The sequence below is a fragment of the Prionailurus viverrinus genome, chromosome F2, assembly GCF_022837055.1.
Source record: "Prionailurus viverrinus isolate Anna chromosome F2, UM_Priviv_1.0, whole genome shotgun sequence".
NCBI classification, from domain to species: domain Eukaryota; kingdom Metazoa; phylum Chordata; class Mammalia; order Carnivora; family Felidae; genus Prionailurus; species Prionailurus viverrinus.
Genome location: NC_062578.1, coordinates 6,732,661 through 6,754,325, shown reverse-complemented (window position 1 = coordinate 6,754,325; position 21,665 = coordinate 6,732,661). Strand labels below are relative to the sequence as shown.

General features: G+C 43.7%; 1 pseudogene; it reads right to left on the bottom strand.

Moving 5' to 3' along the window:
* Nucleotides 1-1,390: 1,390 nt before the first annotated feature.
* LOC125156702 (60S ribosomal protein L23a-like) lies at nt 1,391-3,601 on the bottom strand (annotated as a pseudogene).
* Between the last annotated feature and the right edge of the window lie 18,064 nt (nt 3,602-21,665).

Sequence of the window (21,665 nt, the reverse complement as noted above, 5' to 3'; positions counted from 1 at the left end):
TTTCCAGGGAGATAACATGGAAAAACTATGCCTGGCATTGCCAACCTGGGGCCTCCTGCTTGTCTGCCAAGCCACCTTTGGAATTATGAAGGATGTCTCACACAGGTGGAAGATGCTCTTATAGGTTTTATGCAAACCAATGGATGATTTGGTATTTTTCATTTTAAAAGGAATTTAAAGACCAACTTCAATTGCAATAAATGGTTTTTGCTTTAGATAAGCCTGGAATGGGCATTAATGCTAGGTGGATTTTAAAATCTCAGGACGAAAACAACAACTGGATGGCTACCAAACACTCTAGCTGCACACAAAATTGCGGGTCACATGACATCTTTGTATTGCCACCGACCGCACAAGGACTGGAGGACCAGCCACCTGGAAATGGTTCCTAAGGCGCTGGGATCACAGAAAGTTGCCTGGAAATCATCTACTTCATACCTCTTCACCTAGATGGATGCTGACTTCTTACGGGAGGTTTTACATTGCCTGTTGATGGTTTCCACCAGAAGCAAAGAAATGAAAACCCGAATATTTCCAAGAAGGGAAATGTTGTCCTTGCCAGTGTGCTCTGTGGTTGTGCCCTTCTGCTCTTTCCTCCCTATCTGAGTCAGAGGATCTTGGTACAGACTGACCTTGATACGAGACCCAAGACAAGAATGCCTGCTGGACTTGGACCTTCACAGAAAGAAGAGGCGGGGTCTTGGGTCTCCGGGCTGATTCCTTTGAAAAGGGATGAGTTGCAGAAATGTATTTCTGTACTTGGTCAGGGAGCCAGTGAAATGTAATTGGAAGAAAAGCATCCCAGCCCTAACACTTCCCTTTCTGGGGTGACCATGGGCTGACTGCTCAACCTCTCTGTTGTATCCCTTCCTTCACCTATAAAATGAGGGTGTAGCTCTCATGTCTTCCTCACTAGGACATCGTTGAGCAGCAAAGAGACAGGTGAAAGTGCTGTATAAAAGTAAGTCATTTGTATTTTGGGTTGATAGCAAACATTTGGGGAAGGATGGGACTTGGAATGCTTCTTCCAGGATCTACTAGTAACAAGTGTATCTCTTCTTAACAACCCCTCCTTTTATACACTGACTAGTTGAGAGGTGAGAACTGTGTTCCCCATTTGCTGAAGCCGTATTTCTTCCTTTCCTCCATGGGGGTTTGGGGTGATGGGAGACCAGCTGATACCCATGCAGATCTTGTGGGGGCCTATTAGGACTCAGCTCTGTGGAAAAGGTGGAAATGGATAAAAGGAGGTGAAGTGCAAACCAGAGTACATATCTCTCTGGTTAGGACCATTTGATCAAATTTAATTTGTGTGTGTGTGTGTGTGTGTGTGTGTGTGTGTGTGTGTGTGTGGAAAATTTAGATTTAGATTGAGCTGGCTGGACTCAGTTTAGGTGATCCAAATTTTGTTGGCAACATCCAAAGTATCATAGTCAGGACCCAGTCGAATATATGCCTCCTTCTCTCTATTGGGCCTGGTCAAGGTGTTGACCTTGGCCATGTCAATGTCATAGAGTTTCTTCACAGCCTATTTGATCTGGTGCGTGTTGGCCTTGACATCCACAACGAACACAAACGTGTTGTTGTCTTCTGTTTTTCTTCATGGCTGACTCAGTGGTCAGGGGGAACTGGATGATGGCATAGTGGTCAAGCTTGTTTCTCCTGGGGGCGCTCTTCCCAGGGTATTTGGGCTGCCTTCAGAGATGCAGTGTCTTGGGCCTTTCGGAAGGTAGGTGACGTGCAGATCTTTTTTTGTGACTGTGGATGCCTCTCAGCACCACTGTCTCAGCCTTCAAAGCCTTTGCGTTGTTTTCGGCTTTGGGAAGGGCGGGGGTTTCCTTGTTCGCCTTTGGCACCAAATTTGTGAAAGAGATTTCTTTTAAATTACTTTTGTTTTTATTTTAGAGAGAGCATGATTGGGGGAGGGGATAGAGAGAGAGGGATAGAGGATCTCAAGCAGGCTCTATGCTCAGCACACAACCTGACTCAGGATTGGATCCCACAACCCTGGAGTCATGACCTGAGCTGAAATCAAGAGTTGGTCCCTCAACCAACTGAGCCACCCAGACGCCCTCATGAAAGGGATTTCTGATCAAACTTAATTTGGATAAACAAGACTTGGGTGACATTTTCGAAGTCATATTATGATCTTCTTAACTTAAAATGCCTCTTTTTTATGTGTCTAGCATATTATGTATTTTTAAGATTCTCTGGGGTCCAATTCTTTAGATCTATCCCAAATCCCCTCATTCACTGAAATCCTTTTTCCTATCTGATTGTAAGCACATAGAAATATGTATGCTATCTAGGTAAGCACTGCATTCCCTTCACAGCCTCAGTGAATACTTAGGTGGTATGGGTGGCTGAATGTCACATGGAACCTTGGTCATGATATAGTAGAAAAATAGTAAGTTCTACTATAATTCTGGTAGATGACTCATTAGAGCTGTTTCCCTGTCTATGAAATGAGGAATTTGGATTAGATTATCCCATCCAATTAAAAAATGGCGTAAACAATATCCTTCCGTATGGGGAGTTTCTCTTCTGCTTCTGCCCCTACCCACCCTTTCCTCCGCCCACAGCTTAGTAAATAGTCAAGCCATCCATAGGAGCAGGGAGTGGGGAGAAGGAGAGTCCTCATGGATTCCTCTGGTCCGCTCAACCCTCACCAACCTCTCCAATATTCACCAATGGGAAAACCCAAGATTTCTCTAAGCATGTTTGATTCAGGTCTGCAATCATGTAGGGATTGATTCCTAACACAAAATCTGTGCTACGCTCTGGGAATACAAACTAAGTGAGTGTCTGTCTTTTAAGGGTCTTCCTGTCTCACAGAACTGGAACATAATGAAGTCAGGACCCTGCAAGCCTGTGCTCAGGTAGGGAAGGCCACAGCAGGGCACCCGCGAAACTACGGCCAGTCTCCTGGATCTCATGTCCCCGGATAGATCTCACAGTAACGTGGGTTCAGATTTGTGCGATTCCACGGCTAGCTTATACTAAATGGAGTGAACTGTAAAGGACTGGAACTCTAAGGACTGTTGAGCTACTTTCTCAACCTTCTAATATAATCAGATTTCTTTCTGTTGGAGGTGAGAGACCAGTGGCCGGAGACCCAGGTCTCCATTAACCTTCACACAATAGAGCTGATAAAGCCTCCTCTGCAAACAATGTCTCGGCAATCACTTTATCAGATGTAATTACATTTTCTAATCTTACAGTGACTTCCTTGCAGGTACTGAGGGACTCAGGTTAAGGATCTTCCCAAAGGTTATCTGTTTAGGTTCTGTCCAGTTTAAGGCTGCGGGTCTAAGCTTTATGAAGCATTGTCCTGGCTCTACAGGTGGTGTCCCAGCAGAGCAATCCTCTAAACCCGGGCAGATTGAACCCCCCATGCTAGGGGCCATCTAATCAAGGTCTATCTCCGAACAATGTCATCTAGGCACCACCCAATGCCCCTCCCTTGTGCTTGTGGAGCCTGCGACTGATTCACCTCAAAGGCATTTAGTAAAATTCGGACTGAGGGACCTGGTTTATTTAGTGTGATCACCTAAGCTATTTTCGCCTCACCGGTGAGGTCTGGATTACACAGGAGGCTCATGGTTGCTAGACCCAAAGATTCCACATTCTAGGAAGCTGTCATTGTGATGATGTGATTACAGACGAGTGGCATTAAGACCTACCCTGGTGTGAAATTGTGTTAAAACACACACACACACACACACACACACACACACACACACACAGATGAGTAGCCCCGTTTGGTTATGTTCTTGGTCATCATCCAGCACTTCCGAGTTGTGAGTTAATTAAAGAAAAGAAGAGCTGGGTGTGAGAGGCAGAGGAGGAAATAACATTAAATATCTTGAAGTTACCCAATTCTTTCTCTTGATGAATTCTTTTCTTTTTGTGGAAATGCTTTTCTACTGGTTTTAGATGTTATCCAGCTCTGACCACGCTGCTTGCTTAGTGCTGATTTCATTACAAGCCCCTTTACCCTCTCCGTCAACAATAAAGAGAGGCGTACCATATCCGCCATACCAGCACCTACAAGATGAAAAAGCTCACTCTTTCTCCTTTCAAGTGAGAATTGGGGGTATCTGTCTGGTTAAGTCCTACAGACTTGCAGGGCCAGTCTTTGGAAAAAACTATGCAATACCTTCATCCCCACCACATCGAGTCCTGTCCTTACACTCCCAGTCCTCATGCTTTAACCTTTGCAAGTTACATCCAAGTTCAGGGGCAGCTATTAAAATGCAGAACAGCAGGGGCGCCTGGGTGGCTCACGTTTGACTTCAGCACAGGTCGTGATCTCACAGTTCGTGGGTTCGAGTCCCGTGTCAGGCTCTGGGCTGACAGCTCAGAGCCTGAAGCCTGCTTCAGATTCTGTGTCTCCCTCTCTCTCTGCTCCTTCCCCGCTCACATTCTGTCTCTCTTCCTCAAAAATAAACAATAAAAAAAATTTTTTAATGAATTTTTTTAACGTTTATTTATTTTTGAGACAGAGAGAGACAGAGCATGAACAGGGAGGGACAGAGAGAGAGGGAGACACAGCATCAGAAGCAGGCTCCAGGCTCTGAGCCATCAGCCCAGAGCCCGACGCGGGGCTTGAACTCACGGACCGCAAGATCGTAACCTAAGCTGAAGTCGGACGCTTAACCGACTGAGCCACCCAGGCGCCCCCCAAAAATTTTTTAAAGATGCAGAACAGCAAAGGTGTCCTGATGACAAAGTTCTCCTATATTTTTGTCACAAATTTGTCCTTTCAGAAGTGATCCATGCTTCTGACATCCAGTTAATGTAAGTACTGTCAGACAGAAATGACAAGATGGGATAAATTAGCACTGCTCTGATGTGATCAGGAAAGTCATGCCCAATGCAGTTTGGAAGCCTAGTGTCCTGTGAAAACCTGAAAAGCTCATCACAGCTCTGCTGCTAAGCCACCTCTGCAACTCAGAGTCACTGGACAGCTCTGTAGCTTGAAATTTGCCTTTTAATGAGGAATGGGACCTGTGATGTCACTTCTACGTTGCAAAAGAATGTTCTGAAGGTTGTATTGGCCAAACACAGATAGTCACAGATAGTGACAGTGGGACCTGAACTTGGACAGGACATCTTTCTTTCTTATGCCATCTTTAACTATGGGAACTGGTTAGTCTAACCTATTTGTTTGTTTGTTTGTTTGTTTGTTTGTTTGTTTGTTTTTGATGGGGGGCATAGCAAGGGGCAGAGAGAGAGGGAGAGAGAACAGGGGAGGGGCCGGGGGGGACAGAGGATCTGAATCAGGCTCTGCACTGACAGCAGAGAGCCTATCATGGGGCTTGAACCCACAAACTCTAAGATCATGACCCCAGCCAGTCAGACACTCAACCGACTGAGCCACCCAGGCACCCATAGCCTAACCTATTTAAAGAGAATGGTACTATTAATGCCAAGAGGAAAACTATCAGAAAAAAAAACTAAATCCTAACCATTTTTTTGAAGTTACATTTATTAAATTAACATTTATTACCAAGTGTCAGGTAAGCTCTTCACAAAGAATCACCGTGTTAAACCTCACACCGACCTCTGGATATTTTCGCATCCATATTTGAGGTGAGGAAACTGGGAGTACAGAGAGGTTGGGAATGTGCTTGGAGTTACACACTGGTAAATAGTGGAGCTGGGATTGGAATGAATCCAGGTTTCATGTTTTTTGCTATTATTCATGGCATGTAAAATTGACAGCAATTTGGGGGTGCCTGGCGGTACAGTCGGTTAAGCATCCCCCTCTTGATTTTCGCTCAGGTCATGATCTCACAGTTGGTGAGTTCAAGCCCCGCATCATGCTCTGCGCTGATGATGTAGAGCCTACTTTGGATTCTGTCTCTCCTCTCTGACTCTCCCCGACTTGTGTGTGTGTGTGTGTGTGTGTGTGTGTGTGCGCGCACGCGTGCACACACACGCTCTCTCCCTCTCCCTCTCTCTCTCAAAATAAATAAACTTCAAAATTAAAAAAAAAAATTCACAGCAATTTGAATGGCATGTGTCCTCTGTGAACACCAAGGATTACATATAGCAATCAGCGTGTTATATACGATTGGGGCTGGGACTGACCTACAAGTTTCCTTTATTGACATGCACTTGGGTTTTTGTTTAAATGTCCTTTATAGACCTCTAAAGTAGGATCTGTAAGTTCTTGCACAAATCAGAAGAAGACAATGTCAAAGATCCTTGTGGGGGAAGGGAAAATATGAAATATATTTAGATGGTTGAGGGCAGTGATCAGTTTCAAGCTCCTTTAATCCACTGACTGTTACTTGTACAAGTAGAATGGAAGATCAAAGACCATCGGTATTCCTACCTTTGGGGGGTGATCACTGTAATGGGTCAATTCCTGAAGATGTGTTAACAACCTCAGGTTGTCTCTACTCCTCCCACCCCCACTAGCACTTCAGACCTGGAGACCTGAGCACCCTGCCCCCCTGTAATCTGTAGAGGTGGGGGAACATTGAGTGTAAGCACGCAAGCTGTGCGAAGAATTCACAGAGGACATAGAAGTTCAAGAACGGAACAGCCTCCAGGCTCTCCAAAGTATCTCATTTCCAATCTTACTTTGTATTAGAGAACGTGGTCTGGAACCACAGCCAGGCAGAATTAAAAGACAAAGGCCATTTTCCATGAGGGAGGGCCCTTCTCCACCTAACGTCTTTCCTTTCATATTCTTACAAAGTTATGACTTGCTGGCCCTCTAAGTGTGGACTCTCCCTTGAATTTCCCGTCGGCTGCCTTGCCCTGCAGCTAACACTGAACTCTCTGATAGCCTCCGCTTGTGAGTAAGCGATGGACAAATTTCCAAAAGAAGTGGGTGGGAGAGGACATTCAGGCCAAGGAAGCAAAGACCCGGAGAGGAGCCAACATGCAAGTAGCTGACAAACACTGAGCAAGGTTCTCCAACGTGGCTGCCCATTAGAATCACCTGGGGAGCTTAGGGAGGATCCCATGCTCATGTGGCACCACAGATTAATGAATAGGACCTCCAGGGTTAAACAGCAGACATCGGTGGTGATCTTATGTGCATCCACATTTGAGAACGTGTATCCTGGAGTGCAGAGAGTGAGCCCAAAGAAAGGCCAGGAGTGAGCCTGAGGGCTGGCACTGAAAAGAAAGTAGAGGAGGTAGTGAGCCCTTTCATGAATTTTCTGTTTGCTAATGATGGGAGGACTGTGACCAGATGCTACTGATAGTGAATAAGGAATGGGAAGACAACAGTGAAATGGGAAGACCGTGAAGAGACTGCTGTCATAGCCAGACAGGAGATGTTGGTGTCTGGCCAGGCCTAATTCCATATACAGTAAGTCTCCAGAGCACAGAGAAGGTGGGGTTGAGATGGTCGAAGAAGTGATATGGGAAGAATCAGGGATGGAGACAGCGACACAACCAAAGGGGATGAAGAATGAAGAGTGGCTCATGACGGTCCAAAGCAGCCTCATGGGCTTCTCCCACTATTGTTTTTAAGATGTGCCGAGACATGCATATGAGGCCAGATTTTGGGTCTCTGCACTGTGCTGTCATACTGGCCACAGGAGTCACTTGCTCCCAATGGGATAGATAGGCAGATCCAAAGAGCAGAAGTTATTATCTACAGGCCAGCGGTGACCCACACCTATGTCTTAGGGCCCTGAACAGGTTCCATCAGCATCATGGAAGAATCTCTAAAGTGACCATCTTCTCCAAACCAAAATTGGAACACATGATTTTGTATAACACTTCAAGTATAATCTCAGAGACATCATTTGGATACCAAAATATTGAAATCCCTAGGCCCTCTTTACTTTCTATTTGAATATAAAGATAGGGTATTTAAAATAGGACTATCCCAAAAAATCCTGGAGGTATAACCTCCATAATCATATATAGTACATATTATATGCTTGGTAGAAAATCTTGAAAATGTTCACCAAAAATGAAGATATTAGCACAGGAAGAATAACAAGCTTTCTTATTCTTACAAATAAAATCAGAAGTAATACTCAATGCAGCCACCCAACCTAATTCAGTTCCTCTCCGTGCTACCTCTGCCATGTTATTTTTCATTATTGATTCAACTTTACAAAGTGAAAATGGAGCATAAGTCTTCTAAAATCTCTCATAACTCAAAACTAAGCGAAGTCATTTTGACAGAGGAAGCAGGAACCAAGAAATAAAGGAGTTTCCAGAAATGACAAAATAACAAGAAATCCTTTGATTATGTCTATAGAAAAAAGGTAATTTGATTTATGAACTAAAACTATGAGCAAGAGACTCACCCCCACATTGCAAATTTAAGTAAGTATTTAGCATTCAATCCATTTGTAGATTTATTTCAGGGTACCAATAAATTTTACATTTCTTTTTTTTTAACGTTTATTTATTTTTGAAAGAGAGACAGAGTGCAGGTGAGGGAGGAGCAGAGAGAGAGGGAGACACAGAATCCGAAGCAGGTTCCAGGCTCTGAGCTGTCAGCACAGAGCCCGACGCGGGGCTCCAGCTCATGGACCGCAAGATCATGACCTGAGCTGAAGTCGGACACTTACCCGATTCAGCCACCCAGGCACCCCAGGGTACCAATAAATTTTAATGTCTAATAAAGACTGCTGAGTGGAGCATTTGGTCCTGACCTGGCAAAGCCCTCACACTTTCTGTGAGACCCCAGTGGCCCCTCCTTTCTGACCCTCAGATGCCACTTGTGTATACTGAGTCATTGGAATAAAGAAATGGTTTTTCTACAGTTCTGCCCATTGGAATCACCTAATGCAGAGTTTTAAACATATCAATGCCCCTAGAAATTTCCAAAACTGTGGAATTGGACTCTGGTAAGTGGGTCCTCGGCATCAATAGTTTTTAAGGCTCCCCAACGGATTCTCATGCATTGCCAGAACTGAGAATCCCTAGATGAGCCAGATGATTTCTATGTTCTCTATCAAAAACTAGGTCTCTATTTCCTTGGGGGCACTTCTCTCTCGGATTCTCATTCCAGAAAGAAAATGGCACAAGCTTCCTTTTCTTGTCAGCTATGAGACGCACACATGCAAAGAAAGACACCACACACAGAGGTCAAGACCAATAATTTAAAAGGGGAAATGCTTTCAGGCTTTGAATGTGACCCTCACCACCACGGTGGCTTGGTCTGTCTTCAGGAGAAATTCTAAACGACTTCTAACAGGTATCTGGTGTTTTCAGGTGCACTGTAAGGTCTTCGGGTGTGCAAGAAGAAAACGAAAACCGGACAGAGCCCTTGGCCAGGGGCGAGCGCTGTGCTACAGGGCGAGCGCTCACGTGGGAAACTCACTCTCGGTGGTGGTGGCGGTCCCGCTGCTAACCTTTATGCCAGTGGAGCGAGCAGTTTCTCTAAATACAATAGAACCTCTGTCACTTTGAAGATAAGCTCGCACAGGCTGCTTAAAACAATAATTCTGTACTTTCTTTCCTGTTTCTAGATTTATTTTAAGTATTAGTATAAAATGTCAGAGCAGCTGATAGCGGCCAGATCAGTTTGTATAAAACTCAACTGCCTGTTTGTAGTATATTACAGCTATATTTGACACAGGAAAGCACTTAATCATGCATGCTATCAGCACACCACACCCACCTTTGTGAGGACCCTTGGAGGCTATGAGATTTATCACTGTGAACTTGAACTGGATGGACAGGCCCTAATGGATAATGCAGGCCGCTTCTGAGAAGCACGGGCTAAAAGTGTACCATCCACAATCCGACTGCCAAGAGACAGGTCAGGAAGGCACAGCCGCCTCCCAGGAATGGCCTGAGTGTGTCCCACCTATGCCCTGACTTTTATCTCAAGCCGTTGACATTTGGTGAGTGGAAACCTGATGACATCGTAAGAACGCCCGGTGTCCCGTTTTGCCCTCAAAATTGCCTTTGATGAGGGCCCCCGAACCACATTTTTCTGGTCTCACCAACCAGTAAACGATACCGCGTAAATAGAAGAGGCTAGCATTCACACAGCATTTGCTACGCCAGTAGGCTAGTAACGTGGGCAGAGATTGAGCAGTGGTCATTCTCTGCGTTGTTTTGGACATCTGAGGCCGTGTGTGAGCCGAGCAAGAGGAGACTGTCCGTGGGGAACCCTGTGCAGAGGTCCCAGCCCTACGTCTTTCCTCTGAAATGTGAAGGGTTTCGGCCATGGGAGCTGGTGTTTGCATTTGATGAGAAGTCAAGAAATCTGGATTCCACTCTTGGTTTCGACATTCTCTAGTGAATATGTGACCTTACACAAATCACCTCTGACTTTCGCTTCCACCTCTGTAGCAGGGATGACTTGTACCCATGTACCCGATGAGGATGCACCCAGCCGGGGATGCCAATCTCAGAGGCCCGAAATAGAACGAATAGGAAAGGATCATCATGTTCTCATTAAACACTAATATTATTACATCCGTGTTTGGAATCACACTCTGTAACCAGACTGACTGGTCACAGCTCCGCTCCTCCAAGGCATTTACTAAACTTCTCCTGGCCTCAGTTTCTTCATTTGTAAAAAAAGCAATAGGAGGAACTATAGATTTTTTTTTCTTTTTATTATGGACATTTTCAAACATATTTTTTACAGTAGAGGGAATGGTAGAATGCACTGCCATGTATACGTCACCTGCCCCAAACATTTGTTCCTGAATTCCTTTACACCAAACCCCAGACCTCATGCCATTTTCACCTATCTCTCACTAATTGGGGTATGCATTTTCTAAGATCGCCGCCATGCCACTGTCACACCTAGCAAAATTAACAAGAATTCTTTGTCATCTAATACCTAGTCCACAGCCAATTTCCTCGATTGTCTCAAATATATATTTGCACAGCTGGTTGATTCACTCAGAAGGCCAATAAGGTCCAAATGTTGAATGTGGTTATTATATACCTTAAGCCACTTGTGTTCTTTTTTTTTTAACATTTTTATTAATTTTTTTTTAATTTTTTTTTTACATTTATTTATTTTTGAGAAACAGAGTGAGACAAAGCATGAGCAGGGGAGGGGCAGAGAGAGAGGGAGATGCAGAATCTGAAGCAGGCTCCAGGCTCTGAGCTGTCAGCACAGAGCCCAACGCGGGGCTCGAACTCACAAGCTGTGAGACCATGACCTGAGCCGAGGTTGGAGGCTCAACCGACTGAGCCACGCAGGCACCCCATTTTTATTTATTTTTGAGAGAGAGACAGAGAGACAGAGAGAGACAGAGAGAGACAGAATGCGAGCAGGGGAGGGGCAGAGAGGGAGGGAGACACAGAATCCAAAGCAGGCTCCAGGCTCTGAGCTGTCAGCACAGAGCCCAAAGTGGGGCTTGAACCCACGAACCATGAGATCATGACCTGAGCCGAAGTTGGACACTCAACCAACTGAGCCACCCAGGTGCCCCCATTAAGCCCCTTGTATTCTACAACAGTTCTCTCTCTCTCTAAACCACAACATTGTTTTGTCGGAATAGCCCTATCATTCATCTTGTGGAATGTTCCACATTCTGGATTAGGTGGACTTCTTCCTTCTAGTGGTATTTAACTTTTTTCTCTCCATTTTCCGTATCTCCTGGGTTTAATGGTAAGGATTACATGAGTTAATATTTGCAAAACGCTTAGGGCATGTATTAGTTTGCCTGGGCTGCTGTAACCAAGTATCACACACTGGGTAGACTAAACAAGAGAAATTCATCATATCCTATCACAGTTCTGGAGGCCAGAAGCCTATAGTCAAGGTGTGGGCAGGGTCAGTTCCTTCTGAGAGCCAAGAGGGAAGGACCTGTTCCAGTCCTCTCTCCTTGTCGTGTAGAAGGTCGCCTTCCCCGTGTGTCTTTACATCACTTTCACCATATTTCTGTCCGCCTCTGTGTCCAAATTTCCCCCTTCTGTAAAGACACCTAATTAAGATCTAACCTAACGACTTCATCTTTACTAATCATATCAGCAATGACCTTATTTCCAAGTAAGGTCACATTCTGAAGTGCTGTGGGTTACCTCAAGATAAATTTGCGGGGACACAATTCAACCCAGAATAGCACCATACCTGGCACACTGTAAAATTTGCATAAGTGTTAGCTAAGTTGTCAATAATTCCAGCATTAACTTGTTATATTGTTACTCACTTAAGGATAAAGTGAGTTAAATCATGTAAAATATTGACGGCAATCCTTAACAGAGAGTAACATTTCTATAAATATTAGCTATGACGTTGTAACATATTACCCTATTTAGCAATTTTTAAATACTAATTGATATTCATGTTAGAATGTTACTTGTTTGGTAGTTTGTTAGTACCAATTTGAATTCATCAGACTCAATCAGACTGAGCCACAGGCCAAATAAATTTTAACAGGTAGGGGGACAGGAACTGGGAGCCCTAGAAGAAAAGAGGCCTCAGTGGGTACCCAACCAGCTCAGACCCCCTTCAAGGAAGGTCAAGTCCTGGCTTTCCTATGGTACCAGCTACACAACTCCGGGCAAGTCCCTTCTTCAGACGACGGTTTCCTTTCCTCTAACATGATCCAACGTGAGAAATTCTCCACGCCCCTTTTCATTTCTAAAATTCTAGGTTCTATGAGAAGGGTCAGGAACAACACAGGAGGCAACTGCCATTTATAAGAGCAGGAAAGCTATTTGGCAATATTGGTAATATCGGAAGTTTTTACTAGTTATTAGGCAATAAGTCACCCTTGAAATGCACTAGGAAAAAAATTATTCTAGTAAAAGTAGTCAAGTTGACATTCGTCAATCTTCCTTTATTCCTTGATTTTCTTCACTTTTGTTCCTCCCTTGTTGTTGTCCCCCCCCCCACCCCTATTTCGTGAACCATCTTTATGTGAATTTTTTGGCTAACAGTGTTGTCTGTGGTTATTTCTTCCCTGTTTTTTAAGCTTCTAACCAATTACTTCCTTTGTCTTCCTCTTCCACTTTTTCATCAGCAAGCTCTCTTTCCTGACTTTTCTATTCCCCTCCTTAGTACATATTTTTTCCTCTCACTCATTTCTTTCTTCTCTCATCTGAATGAAAGAGCCAAAGTCTTTTTTGGTACAAAGATGGAATCACTTATAGCATCCCAGTGAGATTTCATGCCGAGAAATCTCTGCTCAGGCGAAAGCAGTAACACAGAAAGTTGCACAGCTGGGAAGGAGGACACAAGAGCCAGGGGTGGAATGACAGCTTTTCAGACCTCACGTGTGTGCAAACCCTCCCCTTCGCCAGCAGAAAGTCCCTCATCCCCTGCTGCAATATTTCTCCTCTGGGGGCCGCTCCACTAGGAAGCTCAGCTAACAGGTGCATTGCCTGCCCCGTAGCCCTTTGGGAAGACTGCTGGACGGGCGTGTGAGTCAGGAGGAGATCCCGCCACGGAGGCTAGGAGGAAACACGGCCTTTCATGATGTTGAGCATTTTCGGAAGAGTGATAATACCCTTTCAGATCGTTAGAAATGCTGACTAATCAAGAAGAAAGCCTAGAGTCTACTGAGGGCTCTTCACATCTTTACATTGTCATTGCCATAATGAAAAGAGCCAAGAGGACAGCTGGGAGGGGGCCGTAGGGAAAGGACAGACAGTGAGTCTCCTGCAGGGGAAGAGCGGGGCCGCCCCATGTAGGGCACCGAGGACATCCGGCCACTGCAGTGACACCTTCATCTTCTGTTCCCATCCATCTATCCGGAGCCCTTTCGATCTCAACCTAGCTTCCCTGGAAAGACGCAGCTCCCATTAGAAAAAAATTACGTGGCCTTTCTGTCACAGACCAATCTCATTTGCTTGGACAGTATAGGCCAGTGTTTCCCTAAAACTGTTTACCCTGGGGAAGCTGAGAAGCCAAGATGATATGACCGGAGCTTGGCAACTCTCCAGATACAAGGGATAAATGAGGAGGAAAGAGTCAAAGACAATATCAAATTTCTTTCTTTTTTTTCTAAAGTCTACTTATTTACTTTGAGAGAGAGCGTGCAAGCAAGCGCAGAGAAAGAAAGAATCCCAAGCAGGCTTCCTGCTGTCAGCATAGAGCCCAGTGCAGGGCTTGATCTCACAAACCATGAGATCATGACCTGAGCTGAAACAAGAGTCAGGCACTTTAATCCACTGAGTCACCCAGGCGCTCTGGCAATATCAAATTTCTTTTCTTTTTATTTAAAAAAATAAGTTTTTTCATGTTTATCTTTATTTTTGAGACAGAGAAAGACAGAGCATGAGTAGGGAGGGGCAGAGAGAGAGGGAGACACAGAATCCGAAGCAGCTCTAGGCTCCGAGCTGTCAGCACAGAGCCCGATGCAGGGCTCGAACCCAGAGACCTCGAGATCATGACCCGAGCCAAAGTTGGACACTTAACAAACTGAGCCACCCAGGTGCCCCTTTTTTTTTTTTAAATTTTTTAATGTTAATTTATTTTGAGAGAGAAACAGAGAGCAAGCAGGGGAGGGACAGAGAGACAGGGAGACACAGAATCCGAAGCAGCTCTAGGCTCCAAGCTGTCAGCACAGAGCCCGACGCAGGGCTTGAGCCCACAGACCTCGAGATCATGACCCAAGCCAAAGTTGGACACTTAACCGACTGAGCCACCCAGGCAACCCAAGAGTGAGACACTTTAATCCACTGAGCCACCCAGGTGCTCTGGCCATATCAAATTTCTTTTTTTTTTTAATTTTTTTAATGTGTATCTTTATTTTTGAGACAGAGAAAGAGCATGAGTGGGGGAGGGGCAGAGAGAGAGGGAGACACAGAATCCGAGGCAGGTTCCAGGCTCCAAGTTGTCAGCACAGAGCCCAACAGGGGGGCTTGAACTCATCAACTGCGAGATCATGACCTGAGCTGAAGTCCGACACTCAACCGACTGAGCCACCCAGGCGCCCCTCAAATTTCTAAGTCAGAGTTTCTAGAAGGATGATACACCACATGTAGAATAGGAAAAAGTAGAATCTATCACAGTATTAATAATCCCAGGCTTTCCCTCGCTATCAACCCTCTATTTTAATTTTTCATGGTAGAAGTTCTGTTAGAAGCAGTCTATAATTGCAGGGCTGTATTTCACTTCCATGTTCCTTTAGAAATATGGAAAGAACAGAGTCCAGTGTTTCCATTTGTTTTTCTTTCATTTTTAAGGGCAGAAAAATCTTTCTTAGATCTGCCCCCCACACTTTCCCCTATGTCCCACTTATCAGAATGATGTCACATGACCTTTCTTATACCAGTCACTGGTGAAACAAATATTAACCTGAAAGCCTGAACCAATCCTGTTGGTGAAAGCTTCAACACTCTGGACCTGAAGAGGGAGCCCTGGAGACCATACATGGAAACAAAATCTGGATTCTGCTATCAAGGGGGAAAGTGTGGGGGAGGGATGGCTGTTAGGTGAACAACCAACAGGATTTAGTACAACATGCGTGTTGTCGCTGGCACTTTTACTTGATGCTGTTTAGGCCCATCCCACTGATGTTTAGACAGATCTAGATGTGGACAATGAAATACCTGAGATCCTTCCATTGCTTTGCAAGAGACAGAAAAGGCACCATTCCTCACCCCCCGCCCCCCCCGACCAGAACTGAGATCGGCTCTTGAGTAAGTACATCCACCGCTATTCATAGCCTCCATTATGTGCCAAGCACGGTGTGCCCGGGCACTCTTGCCACAATTCTGCAAAGTGAGTGCCTTGTCCCCATTCACACAGATTAAAGAAATCAAAAACAAAAACCCTGCTTCAAGGAAGGTCACCTACTCGCCAAAGTCACAGAGTTAAGCAGTGACAGAGGTGAGAGCCAGCCTAGTCCCGTTTCAAGTATATGCTCCTCTCCTTCTCTGCCATATAAATTCTCGAGCCCTTGGAAGCACAGGCTTCTAGGGTCTCTGCCTGACCGCGGAGTTGGGGGAAGGATAGTTCTCTGCTCTCCCGCAGGCATCCTGCTGCTTCAGAACACGGGGCTGAGGGTAGGGGTACCGAAGTCCTAGAGCTTGTGCAGGGGGAGGGAGCTGCCGACTGAGGAGCACCTGGGAAACCAGGGGTCAGAGTGGACAGGGCTTATGTCTCTTTCTGCCCAGGAAGGGTGAATGCCGGCACTGCTGATTATAAAGGGAGAAACAGGGCAGACTTGTGAAACTCTCAGACACATACGCTAGGGAGTCGGATTATTTCCCAACACTTTGCTTTAGGAAATCTGGATTCCACTCTGCATCCATCCAAATTACAAGTCAGGGTCAATGGGACAGTTTGTGTTGCACTTCACAAGGAACAGCGTTTCCGCGCACTATCTCCTCTGGGACCTGAGCTGCTACCCCCTCTCAGATGATGAAACTGAACCTGTAGGCCAGCGCGGTCCCAGAGAACTTTCCAGAACAATAGAAATGTTCTGTACCTGTCTGCCCGATACAGTGGCTACAAACCACATGTAGCTACTGAGCACATGAAATGTGACTAGGGTGACTGAGGAAGGGGGTTTTTAGTATAAACTCATGGTGGGTTAAGTTTAAAGAGCCATGTGTGGCCAGTGGCTACCCCAGTGAGCGCGGCAGTGGCGGCTGTTGGCTGACTTTTGCAAGGGTATTGCTTTAGCAAGCCCGACAACTCTATTTGTGGTAACACATTGTGACGGGAATTCTCCCCCGGTTCCTTGAGTTAATCGTCAACCTGATTTAAGTGTTGGAAATTAAAGTCTGTTGTGAAAACTTCTCGGGTATGAATTCGATAAAGGGAAGGAAGCAAAAATAGTTGAGCTGAACTTTCCCTTCTGTCAGGTCTTGATTTGTTGGGCAACGGGCACATAGTATATATGCCATCACCTGAGGTAAGTTTTCCAGTCAGTTTGTGGATAAAGAATGAGCTTGTGCACCCAGCAGCGCAGGTGATTGCCTAAGATGGCCTGTTCACTGAGGGGCATGGCCACAACTGTCCTTCGCCTTCTGTGAGAAAAAATAGAGTCAGAGTCTCTCTCGTGATTCACTCTGATAACCATAAATTCTGGAAAGTTCTAGGCAGCAAACAGAAATGATGATCTGACACCCCATTCCTGCTTATCAGAACTGGTTAAGCCCATTGAGGGGACGTAGGGAGAGCAGGAGAAGGGGTACAGGAAGGAACGGGCTTTCATCTGTGAAATCTCATGCTTTAACAAAAGAGGGGGGGAAGCGAATAGCGAATCAGAGCACGTCTCGCAGGGGAAATATTTCATCCATTTTAAGGGTGTAAGTACAGTCTTCTATTAATTGAAACAAATACTTCCTCCTGCAGTATGGCATGGACTCTCATCCCACTCTTTGTAAGGCCTTACATGCTGTGTCTTTATCTGGACTCTTTGCCTACTAAGGGATTTTGGAAATGGCTGAGAAAATCTGCCAATGACAACATCCATATCTCCCGCCCAACCGTGACCTCTAGGAGGCTCAGGTTGCCCTATTGCGTGAAGCGGAGGGTTCTCAGAATGGACACTCCTATCTTCACAGCGTGCCTTCAGATAGGTCCCTTCCTTCCTGAACAGATAGAAGTGTAGTTTAGCCGGGCAGGTGACCCTTACCTCCACCCCAGATCTAGTCAGAAAATTCATTTCATCACCATTATTAATAGCTGGGTGTGCTAATGTTTCCTGAACATGATAAGAACCACACAGACTCAGAAGGAAACAAACCCGTGACTCGGCACTTTTCCCTCCTGTTCGGCAGCCTTAGAAAGTTTCCTACTGGACGTAGGGATATCTATGGGACCCTGGACTCCTGGCCAATGTCTGCTTGAAGATCTAACATTGTGCAATTGGGTGTGCAGCCACTAAAATTCAGAAAAATAGTAGATAGGCTCTGTGTAATACCACTCTCTCACCCTCTGGCTACCTAAAGGTGATGAGCAGAACTTAATTACAGCGCCAGTTTCTATTTCCTGAATTCCAATTAGTTTGCCAAAGGGATGGAACCTAATGACCTGATATTTACTGCCAATTGTGTACAAGGTGTGTTTGTGTGTGTGTGTGTGTGTGTGTGTGTGTGTGTATACACAGAGTCACATCAGACTCTGTGCTGAGTGTGGAGGCTGCTTGAGATTCTGTCTCTGTCTGTCTCTCTCTCTCTCTCTCCTTCTTCTCTCTCTCACTCATGCACTCTCTCTCCCTTTCTCTAAAATAAAAGAAAAAAGAAAAGTTAGAGCAGAGTATTTATGAGGGTTTAGGGCCTGGGCTAGGTGATGTCAAATATGATCTTGCAAGGTGGTGAACTGGCTAAAAGTGGACAATTTATGACAATTGGCTTGCACCAAATGAGGACCAGATGGCCCTACTGGAAAAAGCAAAGTGGGGGTCTCATAGGACTTGGTAAGCGAACTATTAGTCTTGATAAAAAGCACCATTTCCTAGCATTGTTTAACACATGAATTGAGAATTATTTGTTTCAGTTCTCACACCACAGAATGCAAGCTCCATGAGGGCATAGATTTATATTTCTGTTTGTTCACTTCTATTCTATCTTAAAGAACAATGCCTGGCACTAAATAGGTATCAATAAGTATTTATTGTATGAAAGAATGAATGTTATTATTCTGATTTTTTAAATAAGGAAACAGAAGCTCAACTTCCCTAAGTCATATAACTAGATAGCAAAACATCTGAGATTTAAATACAGGACTCTTTGATTCTAAAGACAACTCTTTTTCCTGTGCCACCCTGCTGAAGGTAATGAATGTTTATTGATGCCCCGTATTAAGTGTTTTAAAAACACTTTATCATTTAATTCAAAAACTTTACAGGGGAGGTTCCATCATTATGCTCTTATACAGAGGAGACTTAAGGAAATTAAATTACCCAAGATCAAAAACTCCCAAGTGCAGAGAGATAGTTCTCAAAGTTAGGTTATGGTGACTCAAAACATTATGCTATAGCCAAAAGGTGGAAGCAACTCAAGTGTCCATCAATGGATGAATGGATAAACAAAATGTGATATGTAGATACAATGGAATATTATTCAGCCTTAACATAGCAAGAAAATTCTGGTATATGCTACAGCATGAGTGAACCTTGATGACATTATACTAAGTGAATAAGTGAGTCCCAAAAACCCAATCCCACATGATTCTATTTATGTGAGGCATTTACATTAATCAAAACCATAAAGACAGAAAAAATGGTGGGTGCCAGGAGCTGGGGAAGATAAGGATGAGGATTATTGTTCAGTGGATAGAGAGTTTCAGCTTTGCAAAACTATGCTCAACAGTTGTGTGTCCAAAAAAAAAAATTATATAACCTCGATGAAATGGACACACAAAAACTACCAAAATTAACCCTTGAAGAAACAGAAAATCTGAACAGACCTATAACTAGTAAGCAAACAGAATCAGTAATCAAAAACCTCCCAACAATAAAAGCTGAGAATGACTTCGCTGGTGAATTCTATCAAACACATTAAAAAGAATTAACATCAATCCTTGTCAAACTCTTCCAAAAACTTAAAGAGAATACTTCTTAAGTCATTCCATAAGGCCAGTATTACTCTCACACTAAAGCAAAAGAAACCACAAACAATGAAAACTTCAAACCAATATCCCTTATGAATATTGATGCCAAAATCATCAACAAAATATCAGCGAACCAAATTTAGTGGCATATTACACCATGACCAAGTGAAACCTATTCCCATAAGAATAGAAAGAATGGTTCAACATCTGAAAAACAATGTAATGCAATGTAACAATGTAACGCGCTACATTAACAGAATGGAGGGGGAGAGCCACATAATCTATTCAATTGACACATATAAAAATTCAAAAATTCAAAAACCTTTCATGATAAAAACACTCAGTATACTAGGAATATAAGGAAACTTTCTCAATATGATAAAGGCCATATATTTTTTTAAAGGACACAGAGCTAGGGGGGCCCTGGGTGGCCCAAACAGTTGAATGTCCAATTCTTGATTTCAGCTCAGGACATGATACCGAATAGAGCCCTGCATCAAGCTCTGCACTGAATGTAGAGCCTACTTAAGATTCTCTATCTCTCCTTCCACCTCACTCCCCCACTCATGCTCTCTCTTTCTCTCTAAAATTTAAAAGAAAAGAAAAGAAAAGAAAAGAAAAGAAAAGAAAAGGAAAGGAAAGAAAAGAGAAAAGAAAAGAAAAGGAAAAAAGAAAAGAAAAGAAAAAAGAAAAAGACACAGCTAATATAATACTGGAAAAAACTCTTGCTTATATGATCAATTGATTTTCAATAAGAGTGCTAAGACCATTCAAGGGGGGAAAGACAATATGAAAACTTTTTCCTTTAGATCATTAACTAAACAAGGTTGCCTGCTTTTACCATTTCTATTCAACATAGTATTTAAAGTTCTAGGCAAAGCAATTAAGCAAGAAAAAGAAATAAAATGAATCCAAATTGGAAAGGAAGAAGTAAAATTATCACTGTTTGCAGATGACATGATCTTATATGTAGAAAACTCCATAGATTACACACACACACACACACACACACACACACACACATTCATGCGCACACACAAAACCTGTTAGAGCTAATAAATGAATTCAGCAGTGTTGCAGGATACAAAATCAATACGTAAAAACCAGTTGCATTTCTATATGCTAGCAGCGAACAATTTGAAAAGGAAATTTAGATAAACATTTCCATTTACAGTAGCATCAAAAGGAGTAAAATACTTAGGCATAGATTTAACCAGGAAGACTTGTACACTGAAAACCACAAAACATTACTGAAAGAAATTAAAGAAGACATAAATAAATGAAAAGACATTCTGAATTCATGGATTGGAAGACTTAGCATTGTTAAAAAGACAATGTTACCCGGGGCGCCTGGGTGGCGCAGTCGGTTAAGCGTCTGACTTCAGCCAGGTCACGATCTCGAGGTCCGGGAGTTCGAGCCCCGCGTCAGGCTCTGGGCTAATGGCTCGGAGCCTGGAGCCTGTTTCTGATTCTGTGTCTCCCTCTCTCTCTGCCCCTCCCCCGTTCATGCTCTGTCTCTCTCTGTCCCAAAAAAAAATAAATAAACGTTGAAAAAAAAATTAAAAAAAAAAAAAAGACAATGTTACCCAATTAGATCTACAGAATCAATGAAATCTCTATCAAAATTGTGTCTATCAATATTGTGTCTTGTGGAGCACCTGGATAGTTCAGTCGGTTGAGTGCCCGACTTTAGCTCAGGTCATGATCTCACAGTTCATGAGTTTGAGCCCCACATGGGGCTCGTTGCTGTCAGTGCAAAGCCGGCTTCAGATCCTCTGTCCCCCTTCACTCCCCTCCCTGTCTCTCTGCCTCTCCCCCACTCATGCTTGCTCTCTCTATATATATCTCTCTCAAAAAATAAGCATTTTAAAAAGATAATGTTGTGTTTTGCATAAATAGAAAAATCCATCCTAATATTTATGTGGAATCTCAATTTATGTGTTCTTAAAAAAAGAACAATATTGGAGGGTTCACATTTCCTGATTTCAAAACTTACTACAAATATAAATATAGAGTATTCAAAACAATGTTGTGCTGGCATAAGGACAGATGTATAGACAAATACAATAAAATAGCCCTGAAATAAACTTTCGTACATATATATGGTCAAATGATCTTCAACAACGGTGTCAAGACCACTCAATGAGAAAAGGCATTTTATTCAACAAATGGTGCTGGAAATTCTAAAATGAGCAGAAGTCTTAATTAGTCATTTCTCCAAAAAATATATGTCAGTGACAAATAAGCCCAG